The following is a 24,181-nucleotide window of genomic DNA, read 5'->3' on the forward strand; positions in this document are numbered from 1 at the left end:
CCCAGTCAATTTTCCTGTTTAGGGTCAAACTTACAATTTGGGATAGTATTAAAATGTAGGTTAGTTTTAGGTTTAGTTATGTAGTTTATGTGTTTTTGGGTTAGGCATTTGGGCTAGGTTAAGTTTAGGGATAAATGTTTTTGATAATTAAGGTTAATGTACATGGATATTTGTTGGGTGCCCAGAAGTATAGACATACAAGATTGTGTGTTTGTCCATCTGTGTGTGTGTGCGCGCTTCTGTTTGTCTCTATAGTTCCAAAATGACTCACCTCTCAGCTGCTCCTCTCATCGTGTTTCTGAGGCAGTGATGCCTCTAGACGCACGGCCAGTGTGGGGCTATTACCCCAGCACACCGGCAGAGTGAGTTTGTGTGTTCGGGATGTGTGTGTATCTGGCCCCATCCCATTGGAGACCAGCCATGGAGAGGATACAGAGCAGGAGGACGGACACAGTAAGGCAGGATGTGACTCAAAGAAATCAATGTCTTCTTCGCCTCCTGCGCTTTACTTAATAATCCGCTATTCCGGCTATGTGTGAAAGACTGGCATCGTGGCCCGACCTGTGCGGGGGCACGAGCATTGAAGCCGAAACTCTTAGTAACCGTTCCGTTGTGAATGTGGGACGCTATCTTGGTGCCGCTCGCTAGCTTAAAGCGGACGTCTTCGCTAGCATTTGCAAGGGTGAATTCAAACTAACATTAAAAAGCCATCAAGTGTTTAAGCAAAGTCAGTCCAGGCATTAATGTACAAAAATACAGTGTTCGCAAGAAATACTCTTACGGTCGTGGTTTCCAACCTGGTACTTTAATTGATGTTGGTTATTTTAAAAGGTTTTTTTGACACACTAAAATCCAAACTGAACTGTATCGTAATTCTCCAGTTCAGCTCCTTACGTGTTAATTGCTTTTGTGTGTGTAATAGCCACAAGGTGTTGTGTGTGTGTGTGTAATAGCCACAAGGTGTTGTGTGTGTAATAGCCACAAGGTGTTGTGTGTGTAATAGCCACAAGGTGTTGTGTGTGTAATAGCCACAAGGTGTTGTGTGTGTAATAGCCACAAGGTGTTGTGTGTGTAATAGCCACAAGGTGTTGTGTGTGTAATAGCCACAAGGTGTTGTGTGTGTAATAGCCACAAGGTGTTGTGTGTGTAATAGCCACAAGGTGTTGTGTGTGTAATAGCCACAAGGTGTTGTGTGTGTGTAATAGCCACAAGGTGTTGTGTGTGTGTGTGTAATAGCCACAAGGTGTTGTGTGTGTGTGTGTAATAGCCACAAGGTGTTGTGTGTGTGTGTGTAATAGCCACAAGGTGTTGTGTGTGTGTGTGTAATAGCCACAAGGTGTTGTGTGTGTGTGTGTAATAGCCACAAGGTGTTGTGTGTGTGTGTGTAATAGCCACAAGGTGTTGTGTGTGTGTGTGTGTGTGTAATAGCCACAAGGTGTTGTGTGTGTGTGTGTGTAATAGCCACAAGGTGTTGTGTGTGTGTGTGTGTAATAGCCACAAGGTATTGTGTGTGTAATAGCCACAAGGTGTTTTGTGTGTGTGTGTGTGTGTGTAATAGCCACAAGGTGTTGTGTGTGTGTGTGTGTGTAATAGCCACAAGGTGTTGTGTGTGTGTGTGTGTGTAATAGCCACAAGGTGTTGTGTGTGTAATAGCCACAAGGTGTTGTGTGTGTGTGTGTGTAATAGCCACAAGGTGGTGTGTGTGTGTGTGTAATAGCCACAAGGTGTTGTGTGTGTGTGTGTGTGTGTGTAATAGCCACAAGATGTTGTGTGTGTGTGTGTGTGTAATAGCCACAAGGTGTTGTGTGTGTGTGTGTGTGTGTAATAGCCACAAGGTGTTGTGTGTGTGTGTGTGTGTGTGTGTGTGTGTGTAATAGCCACAAGGTGTTGTGTGTGTGTGTGTGTGTGTGTGTGTGTAATAGCCACAAGGTGTTGTGTGTGTGTGTGTGTGTGTGTGTGTAATAGCCACAAGGTGTTGTGTGTGTGTGTGTGTGTGTGTGTAATAGCCACAAGGTGTTGTGTGATTGGGACTCACAGCGTTTAGTTTTTAGAATTTGTCTGTGGTTGTGTTGAATCTGTTTCACTCAGGTCTGTGATGACAATATACTGTGCGTTTCTTTGGGCTTTTTCCCCAGGCAGAAACAACCATACAGTAACATAAAAAAGATATACTGTTTACCATTTTCTTTATTTTATTTATTCCTTCAGCAAAGTATTAATTTTTTTATTTGATTCAAAAACCATGCACCTGTATTATTTTGGAAGCTTACTGTCACGCCTGGCCCCTGTTGGTGCTTGTGTGACAGTACGTTACCTGCCTTGGAGTGTGAAGTCAGCCAGTGACATTGTTCCTTTTGGCCTTGTTGCGTCTCCCACAGACTGAAGAGCTCACACACATACACAAGCTATGGAAAGTCCACAGTCCTCCATCGTTGACCAACTGCAACTCCTCTTGAGGGTTCTCCTGTCGATGACTTTCAGCCTTCCCCTGCTGGCGCCCTCCCCCCGGTCCTCCTCTGTGCCACTCCACTTGGCCATCGGCCTTGATTGACCCTTCAGCTCTCTCGACCCGGAGCCCACTCTTCAACGGTCTGCCTCAAAATATATCTGGAGCCTGGGAATGGCCTGGATATGTGCTTACGTTATGCTTGTGAAGGTTTGCCTGGAGCAAACACAAAGAATTATGTCCCATGTTTTCCCAGGCCCTTTTGCTGTTCTTCAGGCACTGTGTCTTGTAGCCCCTTTGGACTGATCTCCACTAATGTCTGTGGAGTTAAACAGCAGAAACATGGCCCCACTCTCTACTCATCCGTTGGACTTGTGTCCTGGTCCTCAATTCATCCACAGCCCTTACATCTGTCCCAATGTTCTTTCAGCTGGTTCCGGACCTCACTTCTAATTCAAGTCCAGTCAGTGAATTTAAAATACTTTCGACATCCCCGTTCAAGTTGTTCTTTGTTGAAAACATGGAATTGGAATTAGCAGCGTGCTTTTATTGAAAAGTGTCATTTGGATTTGGATATGGGGTTGGTCTACGGCTTGCACGGCTCGCGCGTGCCCAATCGCACTCCATCGGTTCACCTGGAATGCCTCTTAATTCCAACTTGTCCCTATTTGTTTTAACACTCGATCTTCTCAAGCCTGCCTACTGGCAGTATGCACTCAGCCAAAGCCACCAGAGCTCTTATAAAAAACAATTGCTTGGCTTTTGTGGTTCATCTTCAGTGTGTACAGCCGGTGGGGCAGCGTGTATCGTCCGTGTCCATAGTGGCCATTAGTAAAACATGGGATTTCTATGCGATCTACACCTGAGGATTGATTTTGTATGCAGCAGCTGTGACCGTGTTGAGTGTTGTTGAAGGGGAAAACACGGGGATCGCGTTCCTGTTTACCAGAATGACCACGCCAGCCACCCCTAATGAGGGCCCCGAGCAGATGTCTGAATTAGGGTAGGAAACCGTGGGCTCTGCCCCTCCCATGCAACATGGTTTAGGTGGGGTCCTATGTATCGTCTTTTGTGGTGTAATTGACATTATCTCACTGAAATGTCATTATATTTCTGTTAATCCTTAGAAACGGCTGTACTTGTATTTCCACTTCAGCCCACTTTATTTGGCAGTTGTTTACTACTTTCACTATGGTTGGACCAATAGTGTGATACTATAATGTGATTTCATTGCTATTTTATGTTCCATAATACATTGCTGCAGAGAGACAACAGAGAGCCATGAGAAAACCAGTATTGATATGTCAGTTTGTGTTCTAAAAATGAATAAGCTCGCTGTTTAAAGAGACGGAGAGCTAGTTATTAATTTAAAATACTAATGCAAGGATTTGCTTTGTGATCTTGACAATGATTCAGTATATCCAATAATATCCCTCTATCAAACTCTTCGTATCTGACGTGTCTGGGGGTTTTAGGGGCTCTGCACCAAGGCCATCAACCAGGACAATAACTGCTGACTAAGGTTAATATGGTATATTCGCCCTATATTGAGCCCTTTTCTCCTTTCCGTAGTGTCCGTTTCTCCACTCCATAGTGTCCGTTTCTCCACTCCGTAGTGCCCTTTTCTCCACTCCGTAGTGCCCTTTTCTCCACTCCGTAGTGCCCTTTTCTCCATTCCATAGTGCCCGTTTCTCCATTCCATAGTGCCCGTTTCTCCCCTCCGTAGTGCCCTTTTCTCCACTCCGTAGTGCTGTTTTTGGTGGTTCCACTGCCCGTGTTCCGTCGATGCGCATCTCTCTCTCAGATGGCCACGTATCCTCACATTACGAAAGCCATCTGGCACATGTGGTCCTATGTCCGTTCCTCTCGTGGCATAAATGAGGGAAGAACTTTTTCAGTTGCAGCACATACCCCTCAAAATGTTTGTGCATGTCACTACCATACACCACACCTTCTCAGGCCTTTTTGCTTAAATACCAGGGGCCATGTTCATAAAGTCTTTTTTTTTCTTTCTCCAAAAATAAAATCAATGTTTGAATAATGAAAATGACCATTAAACAGATTCCAATATACCAGACTGTAGCTTTAACTGACAAATCAATACTCTGATAGAAACTCACACTGCTGAGAAAGTCTGATTTTCATTCTTTCAGTTTCGACACTGTCCCTAGTGAAAATTCCACCTGTGCACAGTTTACTCTTAGAGAGAATAGGCACAAGCTCAGTTTTGCTGCAATAACTTTTTTTACTTGAAATGTGCTTGCATCCCTGTTTTGATTCTATCTAGACACTGTCAGTACAATTGCTTTGAGTGTTCCTGATGTATATTTGTCATCATTATAAAAGGGAAAGTTCTGTTGAAATCTTCAAAAAAAACTTCTAATGTCTCACTGTGTATTAGGATAGTATAGTTGGAGTTCAGTGGTCAGTCTTTCTGCACGCCCAGCTGGGTGTGTCATCCTCTGTCTTCACTCTGGTTTCCGCCTGTCAGCTTTCATAGAGATCACTGTTGAGCCGAGCGGAACGTTTGAAGGAGACGATTTTTTAATGGGACGATTTTGTGAAGAGCTGTGCGCGGTCTCTGATTATATTGTTTAACTGCCATTTCAGGTGAGGTTGAAGATGTAGCGAGTAATTGCGCATCAGGTAACGGTTCTCCAAATGAGCCAGTCGGTGACAGATGTCAGATTCTGGTGATGTGTGCCAAGCTGTGTGTGCTGGTTTAATAGCATGTAATCATTTACTTGTTGTCGAGTCTCCGTCAAGAAAAGTAAATGCACTTTTCCAATGTTCCTGGAAGTTATGATTCTAATGGTAGGCCTTAATACAAACCTCTAAATAGCCTTGTCCTAATGTACCAGGAAGTTATTATAGAGGTAACATAAACATCGAAACTGCCTTGTCCCAATGTACACCCAATACATCCATTTGTTGCCCTCCATGCACTTACCTTGTGCCTGTTGTGATCAATAAATTCTACATATTTAAATAGGCCAAACGTATCCTAGACTTCTGTATCTACGCTCACCTAAAGGATTATTAGGAACACCATATTAATACTGTGTTTGACCCCCTTTCGCCTTCAGAACTGCCTTAATTCTGGCATTGATTCAACAAGGTGCTGAAAGCATTCTTTAGAAATGTTGGCCCATATTGATAGGATAGCATCTTGCAGTTGATGGAGATTTGTGGGATGCACATCCAGGGCACCAAGCTTCCGTTCCACCACATCCCAAAGATGCTCTATTGGGTTGAGATCTGGTGACTTTGGGGGCCATTTCAGTACAGTGAACTCATTGTCTTGTTCAAGAAACCAATTTGAAATGATTCGAGCTTTGTGACATGGTGCATTATCCTGCTGGAAGTAGCCATCAGAGGATAGGTACATGGTGGTCATAAAGGGATGGACATGGTCAGAAACAATGCTCAGGTAGGCCGTGGCATTTAAACGATGCCCAATTGGCCCTAAGGGGCCTAAAGTGTGCCAAGAAAACATCCCCCACACCATTACACCACCACCACCAGCCTGCACAGTGGTAACAAGGCATGATGGATCCATGTTCTCATTCTGTTTATGCCAAATTCTGACTCTACCATCAGAATGTCTCAACTGAAATCGAGACTCATCAGACCAGGCAACATTCTTCCAGTTATCAACTGTCCTATTTGGTGAGCTCGTGCAAATTGTAGCCTCTTTTTCCTATTTGTAGTGGAGATGAGAGGTACCTGGTGGGGTCTTCTGCTGTTGTAGCTCAAGGTTGTGCGTGTTGTGGCTTCACAAATGCTTTGCTGCATACCTCGGTTGTAACGAGTGGTTATTTCAGTCAAAGTTGCTCTTCTATCAGCTTGAATCAGTCGGCCCATTCTCCTCTGACCTCTAGCATCAACAAGGCATTTTTGCCCACAGGACTGCCGCATACTGGATGTTTTTCCCCTTTCACACCATTCTTTGTAAACCCTAGAAATGGTTGTGCGTGAAAATCCCAGTAACTGAGCAGATTGTGGAATACTCAGAACGGCCCGTCTGGCACCAACAACCATGCCACACTCAAATCACCTTTCTTTCCCATTTTGACATGCAGTTTGGAGTTCAGGAGATTGTCTTGACCTGGACCACACCCCTAAATGCATTGAAGCAACTGCCATGTGATTGGTTGATTGGATAATTGCATTAATGAGAAATTGAACAGGTGTTCCTAATAATCCTTTAGGTGAGTGTACAGTAAGCTGGAAAAAATACCAACGTCTGACTACAAACTCAAGGCCTTGCTTTCATCCTTAGTCAAGTCGCACCTGTTCAGAAACAAAACGAGCGTGTTTCCCAGCCCCCGTTGGAAGCTTGAGCAAAACATCTTTCCCCCGAGTCACAATGTCGTTCTTCAACAGACGCCACCATGACTGGCTCATCCCAGAGCGTCGGTTACAGAGGATAATCGAACGCGTCTGCAGCAACAAACACGTTGACTTTCCCATAAAGGCCTTTACGTTTTCCCAACATGCCGACGCTTTCATGTCCCCATCAACCAAATTCAGTCTTGTCTGATGACTACAGAAACCTCACTTACGCCCTCTTCTCAGAGAACCACTGTTTGTTTACACAGAATATTTTCTGTCTACACGGATGGGTCTATTCGCCTTTTCATCCCACACTCCGTCTCTGCATCGACAGTACTTTTTGACAGCTTCTCATTGGTTTGTCCTTGAGGTGGCGGCTGCGGCTGATGCAGCCATGGCAACCTCAATGACCATCGGGAGTTGTGCACGTGTCAGTGGCGCCCAGGGCAAACGCAGCGCGAGTGTGAGAGAGCTGGAAACATTCTCCACTTTAATGACAGTCTGGAGCGTGTTGAATACATGTAAGTCTCAGCCAGTGTGTCGCACGCGCACACACACACACACACTGGAGTTGTTTGAATAGCTGTCTTCAGCTGATGCCTTGGTGCCAGGGAACGGCAGCTAAATTGTTTTTGTATTGTGGAGGATCATGGTGCTTACTGAGACTAATGTCCTCCTACGGTTGCGTTGACAGACGAGATAAGAAACAACAAACCTAAAGCAATTACTTGGTGCTCCAAGGGACATTGTTATCGAATATTGAATTGAGGCGCACAACGGATGTGCTCTGCAGGCAAGCTTTTGCTGAGTGTCAAGATGTTTTACAGTATACTGAGCGACATTCAAAATCCCCCCCTGAACAATTGAGTGCAAGTCGGACGAAGTCATGTGGACGTCAGTTGTTGTGAGATGATTTCAAGGACTCTTCACTGGAGGTTATGATCAATGTGCTCTGTCCCAGAGTCAAGCTATAACAGTCAGAATCCCACAAAATAAATGTTAATATTGTTTTTATCACCCGGGCCTGTGTCTTATTGCTATGTAGCCTAAGTTTGTTTTGGTAAAGGACTGTGGAAAGTTCTTAGGCCTGCTGATAAAATTGTTTAAAGCATTTCTTCCTGTTCATTGTTTTTCTCATTTAAACATTAGAATAATTACAAATAATCATTAATACAATAGAAAGGCAAATTTCTTGTTCTCCAAAAACGAATTGATGTTAAAATGCCACCAGATCGAACATCGTGCATTCAGTGTAAATGCTTAATCTTATTGAAAGTGCTTCCTCCTTTGTGTGAACAAATTTTACTTCAGTGTTTACATTTTGCATTGCCATTAAAAAAAAATGGTGAAGCTAAGCCAAACTTTCAAGCTTTTGCTGTGGCCAGCCATGGTCCAGAATGGCTTCTCAGTTCTCACATGCTTGCTTTGTTGAGGTACTTTGTGTGATATTACGTGACATTAGGTCCACCATCCACGTATCAGGGGCTGGCTGATAAGTGCAACTTTTATGGACTGTAAAATGCACGACTGAATTGCACACGTTAGGAACCAAAGCAAAATTGAAATGCATATGTGTCCTCGAATCCTTGATTCTTGGACATTTTGAACCGTTTCTTGATACCAAACCCTAGTCATTTTGTCTAAAATCTATTGAACATTTAGTCAATTTAATATTGTTTTAGTGTAGTTATTGTTAAAATGACAGAACATTGAGACATTTTTGTCAAAGAAATGCCCTTTACAATGTATGGCCTCATTAACCTACAGTACACATATATCACTGACTTATGGAATGAAAATAACACCCACCAAACTATTTCCAAATTGTTGTTATCCTTCCTTCTAAAAGAAACCAACAATAAAATGTAAATTAATGACTAATCCCAGACTGTAGCTTACACTCCATATACATGTATATGTATTTATACGTGTGTGTGTGTTTGTTTATTTATACATCATAGTAAAAAACCTTTTTCCAGAATGTCATATTGGTTCAATCAGGGTACAAGATCCAAACAAAACACCTAATTAGACCTTTAACTTTTTTCTTCCACATGTGCTCATTTTGCGTAGCCGTCAGATCAGTGTTTTTAGGCCATTGGGGCTGTATCTGCTGGACTGGCCTCAGGCCCTCACAAAGACATAGACTAGGCCATCTCAAATGGTCTGAGGACCGTTGTCTTCAGACCAGGAGAAGCCCTCTTTATTGGCTGCCCTCAACTTAAATATGGTTACATCTTGCGCTCACGTTCCATATCTTCATCATTTCACTTAATAGTTATTACAGGCAGGTGTTCTCCCCCACCCAGGTCTCATTCTGTAAAACAGTACTTTCTGCTTTTCTGCTGGTTGTCCTCTCTCTCTTCCGTACCATTGTGTGACCTGAATTCATCCATCAGGTACCAGGGAGGAGGGATTCTGCAGACTCTCGGCCCTCTGTGGAATGAGCGTGACACCCGTGCTGGAAAGTAACTCATCACCTTGGTTTTGAATGAACACGCTCATTCTTTATAGATTCGTAAATTGGTCGATAGGTTTGCTTCGCTTTTCTTAAGGAACGGTGTCTTTCTAGAATGCGTGTGTCCTTCGTTGTGTGGTGTCCTTAACATAACTATGGTCTGTCTCTGGTCTAAAGTCCTTGTGCTGTTGGATGTCTGAATCAGAGACAATCACCAGGAGAAAAGCTGCTGCCGGTTCTTTTCTACTTCTTCATTCCTAAGGCCAAGGAAGATAGGTTTCATGTGTCCAGACGATTCCGTTACAGCTCATTACCCCAGGTGCCGGTTGTTGCTGTGCCAGTTGGGCAGATGTCTGGGAAATTAATGTTGAGTAGTTCAAAAGGATTCACTCCCCTGCGTTTGATAAGACAGTCTAATATAAGCGCTATCACAGACATCACCCAGCATTGATGTTAGACTATCACAGACATCACCCAGCACTGACCTTAGACTATCACAGACATCACCCAGCACTGACCTTAGACTATCACAGACATCACCCAGCATTGACGTTAGACTATCACAGACATCACCCAGCATTGACGTTAGACTATCACAGACATCACCCAGCATTGACGTTAGACTATCACAGACATCACCCAGCACTGACGTTAGACTATCACAGACATCACCCAGCACTGACGTTAGACTATCACAGACATCACCCAGCATTGACGTTAGACTATCACAGACATCACCCAGCACTGACGTTAGACTATCACAGACATCACCCAGCACTGACGTTAAACTATCACAGACATCACCCAGCATTGACGTTAGACTATCACAGACATCACCCAGCACTGACCTTAGACTATCACAGACATCACCCAGCACTGACCTTAGACTATCACAGACATCACCCAGCATTGACGTTAGACTATCACAGACATCACCCAGCACTGATGTTAGACTATCACAGACATCACCCAGCACTGACGTTAGACTATCACAGACATCACCCAGCACTGATGTTAGACTATCACAGACATCACCCAGCACTGACCTTAGACTATCACAGACATCACCCAGCACTGACCTTAGACTATCACAGACATCACCCAGCACTGACCTTAGACTATCACAGACATCACCCAGCACTGACGTTAGACTATCACAGACATCACCCAGCACTGACGTTAGACTATCACAGACATCACCCAGCATTGACGTTAGACTATCACAGACATCACCTTATTACTGACCGGCCTTATTACTATTTTTAAATGACTATACAGAAGACGGCCCTCTATCCAGTTTGTAGCCGGCCAGCCAGTCTTTGACAAATTGTTGGAAGGAGAAATCCGATCCTTTTCTGAAGCAGCGTCCTGGGTGTTACCCAATGGCAGTACAGAATGTTTCCTGAGTGGTGATGCGTCAACAGGTCTGCCCGACCACAGGAGTGGCTGACTTCCCCACTGAGTCGGTTGGCTTGCTGGCGGTTAAAGCAGAGAGAGTCTGGTAGTGGTGTTTCTGTGCGGCTGTGCTGTGGTCGTAGGTGCAAGACCATAGTGGAGTACCCTCAGTCAGCGCAATAGTACTTGATGAGTTGTTTACCGCGCGTGTGTAATTGTGCTTCTACAACACAATGTGACAACGAGGACAGACGTGTTTGCATTTAATACGTTAGGTTGATTCATGTATTCCTACCGCTGCGTCTTTCGGAAAGAAAATTGTCCGGACACAAATTCTGCGTTGTTGTCCGTGCCTGCTAGTTGTTTGTTCATTCAGTTTGCACTGTTATTGTTCACACCAACTGGTCGTTCATTAATTTAGTGTGTCCATGTGAGCGAGTGTGTCCATGTGTGCGTGCGTGCGTGTGCCTTACTATGCTAAGGACCACAACTCCTAAAAGATAATTGTGACAAAAGTGAAGGGAGAGGTCGAGACATGATCTCAGAGTTCATAGATTATCTCCAGATTGGGACAGTCTCCAGCTCCCACTCCTCTTCTTCTTTCTGACACTTTACATGCTGTTAGCTTGTGGCACAATTAGGAGTTGAGCGAGCCACACAGGATTATTTTAAAATCCTGTTCACTGCTAGAGATGCTGGGACTGCAGCCTTAAAGCGCATCATTAGAGCCTTTTCCCTCCTCTCTCGTTCCACCTTCGGTCGCCTCTCGGGTAGCTCTGTGCAGAATAGAGCGGGCTTTCATTAAAATGTGAAGCCTCATTCCGCCTGAGCCCTTTGCAAACCCCACAGTGAGGGAGAATGAGTGCGCGGGATTCTTGACTGTGCTGTGAAAGTGTAATGAAAGAGGGAGAGTGTCTTCCCTGTTAAAGGACTGAGAGATTTCAGGTCAAACAGGACAGGGACAAAAACTGGTTGGTATTGCTGTACATATCATAGCCAATATTTTGGTTATGAAGGCATTAAAACATGTTTAGTCTATAACTCCTGTTCCTTAAAGAAGGAAACCAAGTTTCTATACCAAGTTCTATTGGATTCGCATTGTCATGTGCACAATCTGAATGCACTATTGAATTACGTCTTTCAAAGCACACAATGGCGTGAGGTGTCCTAGAAAACTTAAACCAAACCACATTGGTTCAGGTCCGGTCTTCATTACGACTGACCGACACTCTCTGAGAGACAAACACAGAGAGAGACAGACACAGAGACACTCTCACACTGAGAGAAGAACACAGACAGACACACTCACACTGCGAGACAGACACAGAGAGAGACAGACACACTCACACTGCGAGACAGACACAGAGAGAGACCGACACACTCACTCTGCGAGACAGACACAGAGAGAGACCGACACACTCGCCCCGAGAGACGGACAGAGAGAGAGACAGACACAGAGACACTCTCACACTGAGAGAAGAACACCGACAGACACACTCACACTGCGAGACAGACACAGAGAGAGACCGACACACTCACACTGCGAGACAGACACAGAGAGAGACCGACACACTCACACTGAGAGACAGACAGAGGGGGAGACAGACACCCGTCACTAAGGAGACTGTACTGTCATACACCACCTCAAAGCTCTGCCACGCTGCTTAGGATTCAGCTTGCTCCTTACATTTAGGTGTTTCTCTGCATGTCCTCTGGCCACACAGGGAAGTAGTGGAGCCTTTACAGAGGTTGTTAGCCACCATGCCCTGCCAGTGTGTCTGTCCGTCCACTGTTCTCACCCTCAGTCTGTCAGTTACATTTAAGGGCCTTATTTGGCATGGGAAACATGTTTACATTGCCTAAACAGCTGAAATAAACAAGTGGAAACAAAAATGAAATTAAAAAGATGTTCTATTATACAGTGGGGAGAACAAGTATTTGATCTACTGCCGATTTTGCAGGTTTTCCCACTTACAAAGCATGTAGAAGTCTCTCATTTTTATCATAGGTACTCTTCAACTGTGAGTGACGGAATCTAAAACAAAAATCCAGAAAATCACATTGTATGATTTTTAAGTAATTATTTAGCATTTTTAGTAGTAAAACTTGCAAAATCGGCAGTGTATCAAATACTTGTTCTCCCCACTGTAGGTACGTGAGAATCATTCATCCATTCGGACCCCTTGTTAAATGAACTAGGCTGTTCATTTGATCGATGTGTGGCGTCTTCCAGGTTGGCCTTCTAAGTCATCCCAGAACACCCCGCCTTCTATGTCCCATTTCGTTTTTCGGCAGTGATTTGGTTACAAAGAAAAGGGATGCTGAATCCTTTCAGTCCACCTAGCTGTGAGGTAGCATGACAAAAGCCCATTGGATGTCGTCCATTCAGCTCATGAAGTGGATCAGCCAGGGGACTGGTGGAGGGAGGGAGGGGGTGGAGAGAATAAGAGTATTTAAGAGTTGTGGGAGGTTTGCAGTGAGATAGAGGAACAGAGAGAAGGAGCAAGAAGAGAGAGATGACGACTGAGGAAGAGGGGGACAGGAAGAAAGGCCCGTGGTAGAGGAGGGGAAGGGGAAGGAAGGCCTGTGGTAGTTAGAGGAGGGGAAGGGGAAGGAAGGCCTGTGGTAGTTAGAGGAGGAGAAGGGGAAGGAAGGCCTGTGGTAGTTAGAGGAGGGGAAGGAGAAGCAAGGCCTGTGGTAGTTAGAGGTGGGGAAGGAGAAGGAAGGCCTGTGGTAGTTAGAGGTGGGGAAGGAGAAGGAAGGCCTGTGGTAGTTAGAGGTGGAGAAAGAGAAGGAAGGCCTGTGGTAGTTAGAGGTGGAGAAGGAGAAGGAAGGCCTGTGGTAGTTAGAGGAGGGGAAGGGGAAGGGGAAGGGGAAGGAAGGCCTGTGGTAGTTAGAGGAGGGGATGGGATAAAAAAAGGCCTGTGGTAGTTAGAGGAGGGGAAGGGGAAGGAAGGCCTGTGGTAGTTAGAGGAGGGGAAGGGGAAGGGGAAGGAAGGCCTGTGGTAGTTAGAGGTGGAGAAGGAAGGCCTGTGGTAGTTAGAGGTGGAGAAGGAGAAGGAAGGCCTGTGGTAGTTAGAGGAGGGGAAGGGGAAGGAAGGCCTGTGGTAGTTAGAGGAGGGGATGGGATAAAAAAAGGCCTGTGGTAGTTAGAGGAGGGGAAGGGATAAAAAAAAAAAGGCCTGTGGTAGTTAGAGGAGGGGAAGGGGTAGAAAGGCCCATGGTAGTTAGATGACTGGTAGGGGAAGAAAAGCGTGTGGTAGTTAGAGGAGGGTAAGGGGTAGAAAGGCCCCCTTCCCCTAGAGGTGGTAGAGCAGTGGTTCCCAACCTTTTTTCTTGGGGCCCCCCCTATGTACATATTCAACAATCCTTGGACCCCCCCCCCCAGCTATATATATATATATATTATTATTATTCTTTTTTAATGCTATGCACATAAAACACACACACACTGTATATTTTATAAGTTTATGTTTTAATGACATTTTACATGAATACAGAGGAAATGTTTCTTCAATTTCAAATGTTTCCTTTTAGCCTAATATTTTAATTTTTACACAAAGTAAAACACAGTTGTTTCTTTTTTTCCCAATATTTTGTGTATAAACATGGAATACTGAATGTTATGAACGTAATGTTAAATATGAACGGTAGAATGCTGTACTTACATGCATGCATGCACAGATCCTTTTTTTACAAGGCTAATCATAACGTCAGCTCAAATACAGTTTCATCCAGCTGTATAGCAAATTGGACTTCTCTGAGCTTTTCATGCAACTGTTTTTTGCAGTTTTCTGCCATTTTATCAATTCTGTCTTTAACGGTGTTGTTAGAAAGTGGGACAGATTTAACCTTTTCAGCTGCTTGCTGGCCACATAGTTCCTCCACTATTTTAATGCAGGCGGGTTTGATTAACTCCTCTCCGATATTATGCGGCTTTTTTGCCTTGGCAATCATCAGCGCACACTCAAAGGAAACTTTAGTGGCCTTCTGTAAATCACTACCTGCTCTTTCGAATACTTTTCTGATGTCTGTCGACCTTTTTGACAGAGCCATCTCTTTTTTTCTCACTAGGAATTCCTTATCTTTGCCGATTGTCAATGGATGCTTCGTTTCCTGATGTCTTTTCATTTTGCTTGGTTTCATGCTGTCGTTTGCGAGTTTTTCACCACAGAAGACACATTCTGGTCGTGACTTGTCTTGGCCTTCAATAAAACCAACATTTATATAGGTTTCGTCATAGTGTCTAAACTTTTTCTTTGCCTCTGATGAAGAATCACCGCATTTACGTTTCTCTGCCATTTTTCTTCAGTTTTTGCCGTTACGATGACAAGCACATTGAGCAAGTGACGGTGTGTGCGTAAAATTTAAATAATTATTTTTTATTTGAGATACTTTTTTTAACTGCCTTTTCTTGGCAATGTAAACATATGCTTTTTTAAAAACTTTGAAAAATATTTTTTATATAAAATTATTAGTGGGACATTTTATGCATATTTATTCACCTCAAAGCAGATACGCTCCCGCGCACCCCCTGTGAACTCTGGCGCCCCCCCGAGGGGGGCGCGGACCCCAGGTTGGGAACCAGTGTGGTAGAGGACTGGTAGGATGAGGGGAGCAGGTGGAGACGTAGGGAGGGAGACTGTAGGCGGTTATCTTGTCACTAGTCCTCTGGGTGCCTCCCCAATGTTACCCAGTTCTCTGTATAGCGTCCCTCTCTACGCCAGAGCCTGATGCAGCCTGGTCAGAAGCAGTGCGCCATGAAGGGAACAGGGCGGTGTTTGTGGAGCGCCTTCTCCGCCCTCCCTGGAGCCGGAAGGGAGGGAGGGAAGCCATTCATCACCGCCACTCTGTGACTGTCAACCTAATGAAGACGGATTGCTCCCGGAGCGGCCCGGTTATCTTTATATTAAGCACTCGGTTCGTCCGCGCATCCACCCTATGTACACCGCATGACAGAGATTCGGGTCGGCGCGGGTTCGGCACGCAAGCTCCGTGTGTCCTCGGACTTTTCAGGAGGGTCCACCTCAGGACGCTCCCGGCCCGCTCGACTTTCCGCGTGAGCGGTGTCTATTCTCCTGGCCGACCGGTGTGTCTTCATGATGCCGTGGTGTTTCTAGGAAATCGGACTGTCAGGCACTTATCTCAGTCGGTCCCTCTGCCCCCCCTCTGGGCCACTCCAGCGTACTTCAGCACTCGATTTTCACACAGTGGATTTAATTCAAATGAGGTGAAGGGCCGGGGAGGCATTTCCGGTTAGGTGTCACGGTTTTGGGCGCGCAACACTCTTTCCCGTCGCAGCACAACCCAGTGATTATCTGCTTTTGAAATCCGATCCCCTCTGACGGTTGAGCCTACCTCCCTGTCTCCTGTGGTCGGCATGCTTTTTGGCTTGTCACCCAGTACGGCTCTTCTCTACCACCTCCTCTTAATAGGGGGTTCATCCGTCCATCTTGTCTTGCCTTGGCCAGATCAGCTTTCCCTGTGAAGCCTGCGTACCTCTTCCCCGTCTCCCACCTCTCCCTGTTTTCTCTCCCTCACCGCCTTTCTCTCGCCCAAACCGCTACCTGCCCTTTACTTGCTGCCTGTCCATCTCTCCTTTCCGGTGACATTTGTTTTTGTGTGTGTGTGTGTGTGTGTGTATGCGCGCACGCGAGGTTCATACTCTGCCTTCTGTCGGCTCTGTCGCTGAGAGCCGCCGTCTGACCCGAGGGCCTCTGTTCCAGCCACACTCAAACACTCCGGCCCAGACTTCATTACTGCTGAGTAAATGTTACTGCCGCTCAGCCCCGTGGCCCTTCGCGGGGGGGAGACTGGGGAAGACTGGGGGGGACTGGGGAAGAGGGGAAGAGGGGAAGGCAGCGCGAAGTGTCAGGAAAAGGCCAGATGGAGGAGAGGGGAAGGGGCACGAGGTGCGACCGAGGAGAAATTAGGTCTAGACAGGCCAGGGTCGGGGTTAGTTTTCAGCTCAATTCAGCTAGTCAAGCAAAGTGGAATTCCACGTCCCCATATGGTAGCCTTATGGAACATGTAAATTAGGTTTTTTGAATTGGGTTTAAATGGAATTGACTATTTCTCTCCCCTCAGCCAGTTGACTGAGGGCCTAAAAACAGAACCACTATGTTGTAATGTGATTAGGTCAGCGGGCTCCTCGTCACTCCAGCACACGTCAAGAGCATCTTAGGACACTACTTTCAACTTCTTCTTTTTACCCAGTGGAACATGAATGTAGCGCCGTGCCCAGTTTCTGTTCTCTCTCCAAATTCGATTTAATCTCTGTGAGGTGAATTTACATTTATTTGTGCTAGTTTAGCCTCGCAAAAAAGTTTGTTCTTTGTGTCAATCTCAAGATATCAGTTACAAATCTCTTCCAGAATAAAAGGTAGTAGCACTTTTCACCCTATTATATTCGGAGATACCAGCTATTTTGTACACTCCCTGGAGTGAGGATAGAGGGCAGTTAGACTGCCAAAGGCCTGTGGGAAAGCAGCTGGCCTAAGGGAAAGCATGCAGAAGGTGTGTGTTAGGCTTAACAGTGTAACACACACGGTAAGGTGTGCACACAAGGCTGGTGCGTGCGTGTTCATCCAGAATGTAATTTCTGTACTTTCCCATCTTGTGTAAGTCCTGAGGGCTTAGGGGCATAATTACACAACGATCACTTCATTAATCACAGCAAAAAGCTCATCCAGGTGGGAGACACACACCTACACAAGCAAACGTGTATTTAGGTATAAACATTTTGAATCCTAAACCAGTGCCTGACATTAACCTCTGTAACCAAACATTTGTGCCTGAACTTATCCTATCGCTAATGTCTGATCCTAAGCCTAACCCTTACATTAACCTCTATAACCAAGCATTTTTGCCTGAACTTATCCTATTGCTAATGTCTGATCCTAAACCTAACCAGTGATTCCTAACCCTAATTTTGACACTACCCCAAATTGTACCTTTTGCCTTAAACCTAGCACCTAAGCCAAACAAAAGGATAATTTTTTTTTTTATTGGGAAAAATTCATCAAATTCCTATGATTTAACCCCAGTTTTCTCCCCATAATATAGTTATAGTTTAGAAACCCACACACACACACCCACTAGTCAGTGAGCCGAGAAATAAATAAGAGAAATAATGTGAGCCCACTCTGGCCCAGTGTATCATGGGTCCTTGCCGACAGCTACACTAACCTACCGAGGGGCCGTCTGCCTGAATCTGACGGTTAGAGACAGTTTATACTGACCGCAGGGTTCAACCCCCTCGCTGACAGTCATTACAGAGTAACACACAGGCAGACCTGCAGACGACACCGTCTTTCCCTGCTGACCAGGTGTATGACGACCTGCCACGGCACTTTAACACACAGTGTGTGTGTGTGTGTGTGTGTACGCCCGTAGCCACAGCCAGATCCCTTCACTTGAGGTGCAGCTGACACCCCTGTATGGTGCTGCTAATTAGGTCGGTGTGGAGTACACGCACACAGACGCACGCACGCACACAGACGCACGCACGCACACAGACGCACGCACGCACACAGACGCACGCACACAGACGCCCGCACGCACACAGACGCCCACACGCACACAGACGCCCGCACGCACACAGACGCCCGCACGCACACAGACGCCCCCACGCACACAGACGCCCCCACGCACACAGACGCACGCACGCACACAGACGCACGCACGCACACAGACGCACGCACGCACACAGACGCACGCAGACGCACGCACGCAGACGCACGCACGCAGATGCACGCACGCAGACGCACGCACACAGACGCACGCACACAGACGCACGCACGCACGCACCCAGACGCACGCACGCACGCACACAGACGCACGCACGCACGCACGCACGCACACAGACGCACGCACACACACAGACACACACAGACGCACGCAGACACACACAGACGCACGCACACAGGCGCACGCACGCACGCACACAGACGCACGCACGCACACAGACGCACGCACGCACGCACACAGACGCACGCACGCACACAGACGCCCCTGGCCTGGTCCCGCCTCCGTCACTCCTGTTGGCCCCCGGCCTGGTCCCGCCTCAATCAGTTCCCATTAGGATTTGGGCTGCGCTTGCTGGAAATTGGGATCAGAGTCATTTGGGGTGGCAGAGAACAAGATACATTGTCAGCGCACCCCTGAATGTGGCTCCCTGATCCAGCTGGACAGTTGTATTTAGATGGCTGTCTGGCTTTATTACTCAAATCCTACTGGCTGAGACGCCTGAAGGGCTTTGCAATAGCACTCAGTAGATCGACGAGAGTCATGCAAGCTCAAGGCACTGGTTTTATAGTGCACAATGGCTAAGGGAAGAGTTATATGTTTGGCTTCAAGCTGTGTTTATCCCAACGGCCATGGCTGAGTTATCTGATGCTTGCTAAGGGCCATCTGTGTAATAGGCCCACTCTGCAAACCAGTGGAGTTATGTGATGCTAACAATGCTAGCTGTATGGTCAGTGGAGTTATGTGATGCTAACGATGCTAGCTGTCTAGTCAATGGAGTGATGTGATGCTAGCTGTACAGTCTGTGGAGTTATGTGATGCTAACAGTGTTAGCTGTATGGTCTGGAGTTATGTGATGCTTACAGAGCGGCTTGTGACCCCCGGGCTGACACACACACACAACACTGGGGCTTTCTGCAGCTCAGCTCATTTCGGCCTGCCGCCAGCACCGCTAACTACCCAGGCTAACGTCCTCTCCTCCCAGGCTGGAAGTACACAGGCAGCACTCCTCTGCTGATTTACACTCCATGCACTGAAGACAGGCGCGTGCCCGTAGGCATGCTTTCCATAACACTCCGTGGAAATGGACCACCAGGCCGAAGTGGCCGTGTGTTGACTCTAGAGAGATGGACCCCGCTGCGTCTGAACTGCTTCAGGCCCAGTGTTTGTCCACTGGATGACTTCAGTTCCAAGGGCAACGGGGGATTTTCTCTGTGCAGAGCCTGGAGTCCTGTTATCTGTCCACGTCGACACACTTTGTCACTCTGCTGCTGCACAGCTTATTTGGAGGGTTGATTAACTTGTTTGTGTGTGTGTATATATGAGCGCGCGCGCCAGAACGAGTGCGACAGCTAATCCAGTCTGTTAAAAGACAGTTGGCTGCGTTGTACTTCAGCCAGTCTACGTCAGTCACTGGTTTAGTTTTGGCAGGTTTTTGGCCTGCCCTTCTGTCTCTTAGAATAGGACAAGGACATATTTGCTAAGGTCGTGATTAGGTAGTCATTGATTTGTCCATTATTCTCAATGAGCTTACTCACATTCCTATCCCTACCCTGCATGGTATCACATAGCAGCAATTAATCTGACCATGTAACACAGAGGTCCTATTAAAACCATTCATCTGACCATGTAACACTGAGGTCCTATTAAAACCATTCATCTGACCATGTAACACTGAGGTCCTATTAAAACCATTCTTCTGACCATGTAACACTGAGGTCCTATTAAAACCATTCTTCTGACCATGTTACACTGAGGTCCTATTAAAACCATTCTTCTGACCATGTAACACTGAGGTCCTATTAAAACCATTCTTCTGACCATGTTACACTGAGGTCCTATTAAAACCATTCATCTGACCATGTAACACTGAGGTCCTATTAAAACCATTCATCTGACCATGTAACACTGAGGTCCTATTAAAACCATTCTTCTGACCATGTAACACTGAGGTCCTATTAAAACCATTCTTCTGACCATGTTACACTGAGGTCCTATTAAAACCATTCTTCTGACCATGTAACACTGAGGTCCTATTAAAACCATTCTTCTGACCATGTAACACTGAGGTCCTATTAAAACCATTCTTCTGACCATGTTACACTGAGGTCCTATTAAAACCATTCATCTGACCATGTAACACAGAGATCATATTAAGGTATTTTTATCAAAGTGGCCTGATATTACTGCACTTGAGTGAAATATTTCTCCTTCCTTAACATTGTAAATTATGTTATAAAGGATCTGTTCTGTTTGAATGGTGTGGGTGTATGCAGGTCATTCAAAATGTTTATGTGAGGAGAGTGCTGACCTCATTCTTCTCTAGACCGCAGATTGGCCAATTCATTCTTCCTAGTTGTATTCTCTGGAATTTTATTTAGCTATTGATACAAACTTAGGACAGGGTTTAAAAATAAAAATAATCCAATTCATTTTTTGGCTATGATTGCAGCCAAACATATAAATTCAACAGTATTTGGCTTTTAATTCCCTGAATACAACCTTTTAAAAGTAGGATTTTCCTGTCAGTTCCCTGAATACAGTAGGATTTTCCTGTCAGTTCCCTGAATACAGTAGGATTTTCCTGTCAGTTCCCTGAATACAGTAGGACTTTCCCGTCAGTTCCCTGAATACAGTAGGACTTTCCCGTCAGTTCCCTGAATACAGTAAGATTTTCCTGTCAGTTGAGGTTGTGAAAAGGCTGTAGCACAGAACGTTTCCCTACGTCACACTGCTGACCGTTGGTTGATAATTGCTTGCCTGCGGTTTCATGGTCAGTTCTGGGATGGTTCAGTGCGAAGGAGATTGAGCAGGAAGCCCAGCAGTGTGTTGTCCCCCACGTCACACAATCTCCCACAGTATCTGTGACGACCACACCCCATGGGGCTTCTGGCGCCCGGTTAGGGAGCTGATGCCCCGACAACCATCCACTCATCCATACCAACCAGAGCCATCCCGTCAGTCCTTAACAACGTATTACTCATGGCTGGCCAGCCGCTGGGGACGCTTTCACACTTGGACACGTTTCATGTCCTCCGATGTTCTCCGCTGTGCCGAACGGCGTTACTGAAAAACTGTGCGAGGTGACGAGGTTCTGCTGTTACACTCCTGTCATGTTATGTCACTGGCCAGGACGGTCTGCTTCGTGGAAATCAGATGACATGGCTGCTGCTAACCCATGCTGTGACCAGAACGATGTCAGCCCTAGGTGTTATCTGCTGTGTGTGTGTGTGTGTGTGTGTGTGTGTGTGTGTGTTGACACATGCAGAGACATCTGACCCAAAGTCCAGGTGCCCTCATTGACATCGTACGTACACGTCATCACTGTGATTGGTGTGGGTGGGTGTCAGTGAGTGTTTGAGAACAAGGGAACGTGGAATGAAAGAATACGATGACCACAGACCCACTCATGTCGTTTCCCCTCAGTGGATTTGATCTAGGCAGCTGAAAGCTGGGAGATGGTACAGTGCTTCAGAACGGACTCTCTCTCCCCCTCTTGTTCTCCGCCTGCTGGATGTGTGATCTCGTCGTCAGCTTAATAATGCCTGTGTTTGTAATGTTTACATAACCTTTCAGATTGAGACAAATGCTGCTCAATAGATTTCCAGTCATTGTCAACAAGCGGGGTTATATTGCTGATCAATGCTTGCTCTTTGGCCCGGGCTGCGTTTAATTAGCACGTAACAAATGTATTTGTAGAAGAAAAGGCTCTTCGCAAGAGCAAGTTCATTTGATTGATTTAGCATTCCGATATTATTAACATACACAACATCAGAGTCTGGGACCTTCATCTTTCATATTTGTTTTCCAGCCCAAGAAAACAATGAGACCGGCAAACAAGCCCGTAGTATAATCTCATTTATCCGTCTATTGTCTCCACGTCGCAGGCTCTGGTTACGCAACGTTTAGTCAAGATTTATGGAGGGCTGCTAATGCCATCCGTCTTCCCCCTCAGTAATCAGAATGAGTTTAGTCTCTTATGTCCCTGTGGGCTGAACGTCAGCGTTGAGAAGGATGGCTTTAGGAAATACGCGTTGCCTAAACGACTGGACACCATTTAGACTTCCAGCCGGCCCCCCCATTCCCTATGCACTGCAGAGGCCGGTCCCGGGGGGGGTGGCGGCCGCTCCCGCCATGCTGCTTTAATCACACTTATGGTTGTGAAGCGGGCCGTTCAGAGGTGTTAGGCAGTATGCTTTTCCTGGTCCCGGCTCGTTTTAGCGCATTTATGCCCCCCCCCCCCGCAGGTCCACTGTCGGCGGAACATGCGTGTGTGCCCGCCTGCGACTGTCGGCCGTTTGTGTGCCGGGCGAGGGCTTCAGAGAGCGGGAGGGATCAATGGGAACCCTCAATACGGCAACCAGCAGAGATAGACACTGACAGGGCAGACGCTCCTCAAATACACACCTCGTGGGACCGTTAAGACACTTGGGTATTGGGAGCTAGCTGCAGAAGAGACTGAGGTGGAGGGTTGGCGAGCGGGGGAGTGGAGTGTTACTCCACCTGCAAGGAGAGCACTTGGGGGTAGCAGGTACCAGAGCTCCCCCTTCAGGACCATGTGAGGACCACACGTGAGTTTCTGCAGAGTCGTTCTTAAATTCCTAACTTCCAGTCTGGCGTTGTCATCAGTGCGCCCCTTTGTGTAAATTGGACTCACGGATTGGCGCTGTTGTGTGCAGTCGCGCGCAGTTACTTACCCTCGAACTCTGCCTCTTTCCTCCTCCCTTCCTCTTTTCAGTCGAGGAAAGTTAAACGAAAGCTGATCAAATTACATCTGCATCCCTAACCCTTTTTTTCAGATGGTAACTCAGACAGTAGTATCAAAACTGTTAACACAATAAGCCGCTGTCGGTAACACTTTAACGACATTAACACCAACGTTTTATCATTGAGCCCATCTATCCGCCAGTCAGTTTTCAGACGGTCCTATCTGATTGCACCAAACTCAATCTGCAACTTCATCTCACCAGGCGGTATGCTTACTGTGTTGGAAGACGGCGACTGAGCCACCTCACTGCTAATTGGCAGGATGTTCAGTAACGATTGGATGCTGAAATATTGGAGTGGGTACTGATAGATGATGTTTGCGTCGGCTTCCCGGTCGTCTATTGGCTGTGTGGGGGGGTAGTTCATTTCTACAGTTTGGGTAATATTTCGGGTGTTGTATTTGACTGTGAAAGACAGACTCGTATTCGACTGTGCGTAGTTGATGTTTGTTTGATGATCTGGACCCGCGTTAAAGTACGCAAAAAAGCAGGACATTGTCCTGTTGCTCTTAAGCACTCTTAATTAACCGTGACGCATGTTTCCCTGCTGAATCAGTTACACGCCACTGTAGCCTTTAGCAACAAACACAATGGTCTCTTCTGTTACTTAGAAAAGGCGCTGACGCAAACACACCTCTCCCCTATAAACCTGGCAGTGGAACGGAACCGAAAACAATCTCCCGGAGCCATTTCCGCATTTCGGTTTTTCTCCACCTTTCAGCTGTGTATGTCTGCTTATTTCGACGTCTCTAGGCATTGGGTTGGAAGATGGTCAGTCCACATGGTCTTTGTTTTAAACATCCGGTGCCTCCAAAGCGAGGCGTGAGTTGCATTAGAAAGATCTGCCCTTTCCTTTCAGAGTAATTGGACGGGGGACCTCTGATGTGTGCCTTCTTGTCTTTACCTGGATATTTGGGTTATGATTAAATACATCTTCACGGATTATCTTTCCTTGTGTGTGTGTGTGTGTCCCCGTCCAATCCCTACCTTCTCTCCCACTCTTCCGACACGTGTTGCTGGATCCGATGGGGGCCG

At 46.3% G+C, this 24,181-nt stretch overlaps 1 protein-coding gene across 1 annotated transcript in view; it reads left to right on the top strand.

Annotated features, from left to right (window-relative positions):
- The window catches only part of rptor (regulatory associated protein of MTOR, complex 1), a 151,395-nt gene that overhangs the window by 32,518 nt on the left and 94,696 nt on the right, over positions 1–24,181 (top strand).

Source organism: Esox lucius, chromosome 9, assembly GCF_011004845.1.
Source record: "Esox lucius isolate fEsoLuc1 chromosome 9, fEsoLuc1.pri, whole genome shotgun sequence".
NCBI lineage: Eukaryota > Metazoa > Chordata > Actinopteri > Esociformes > Esocidae > Esox > Esox lucius.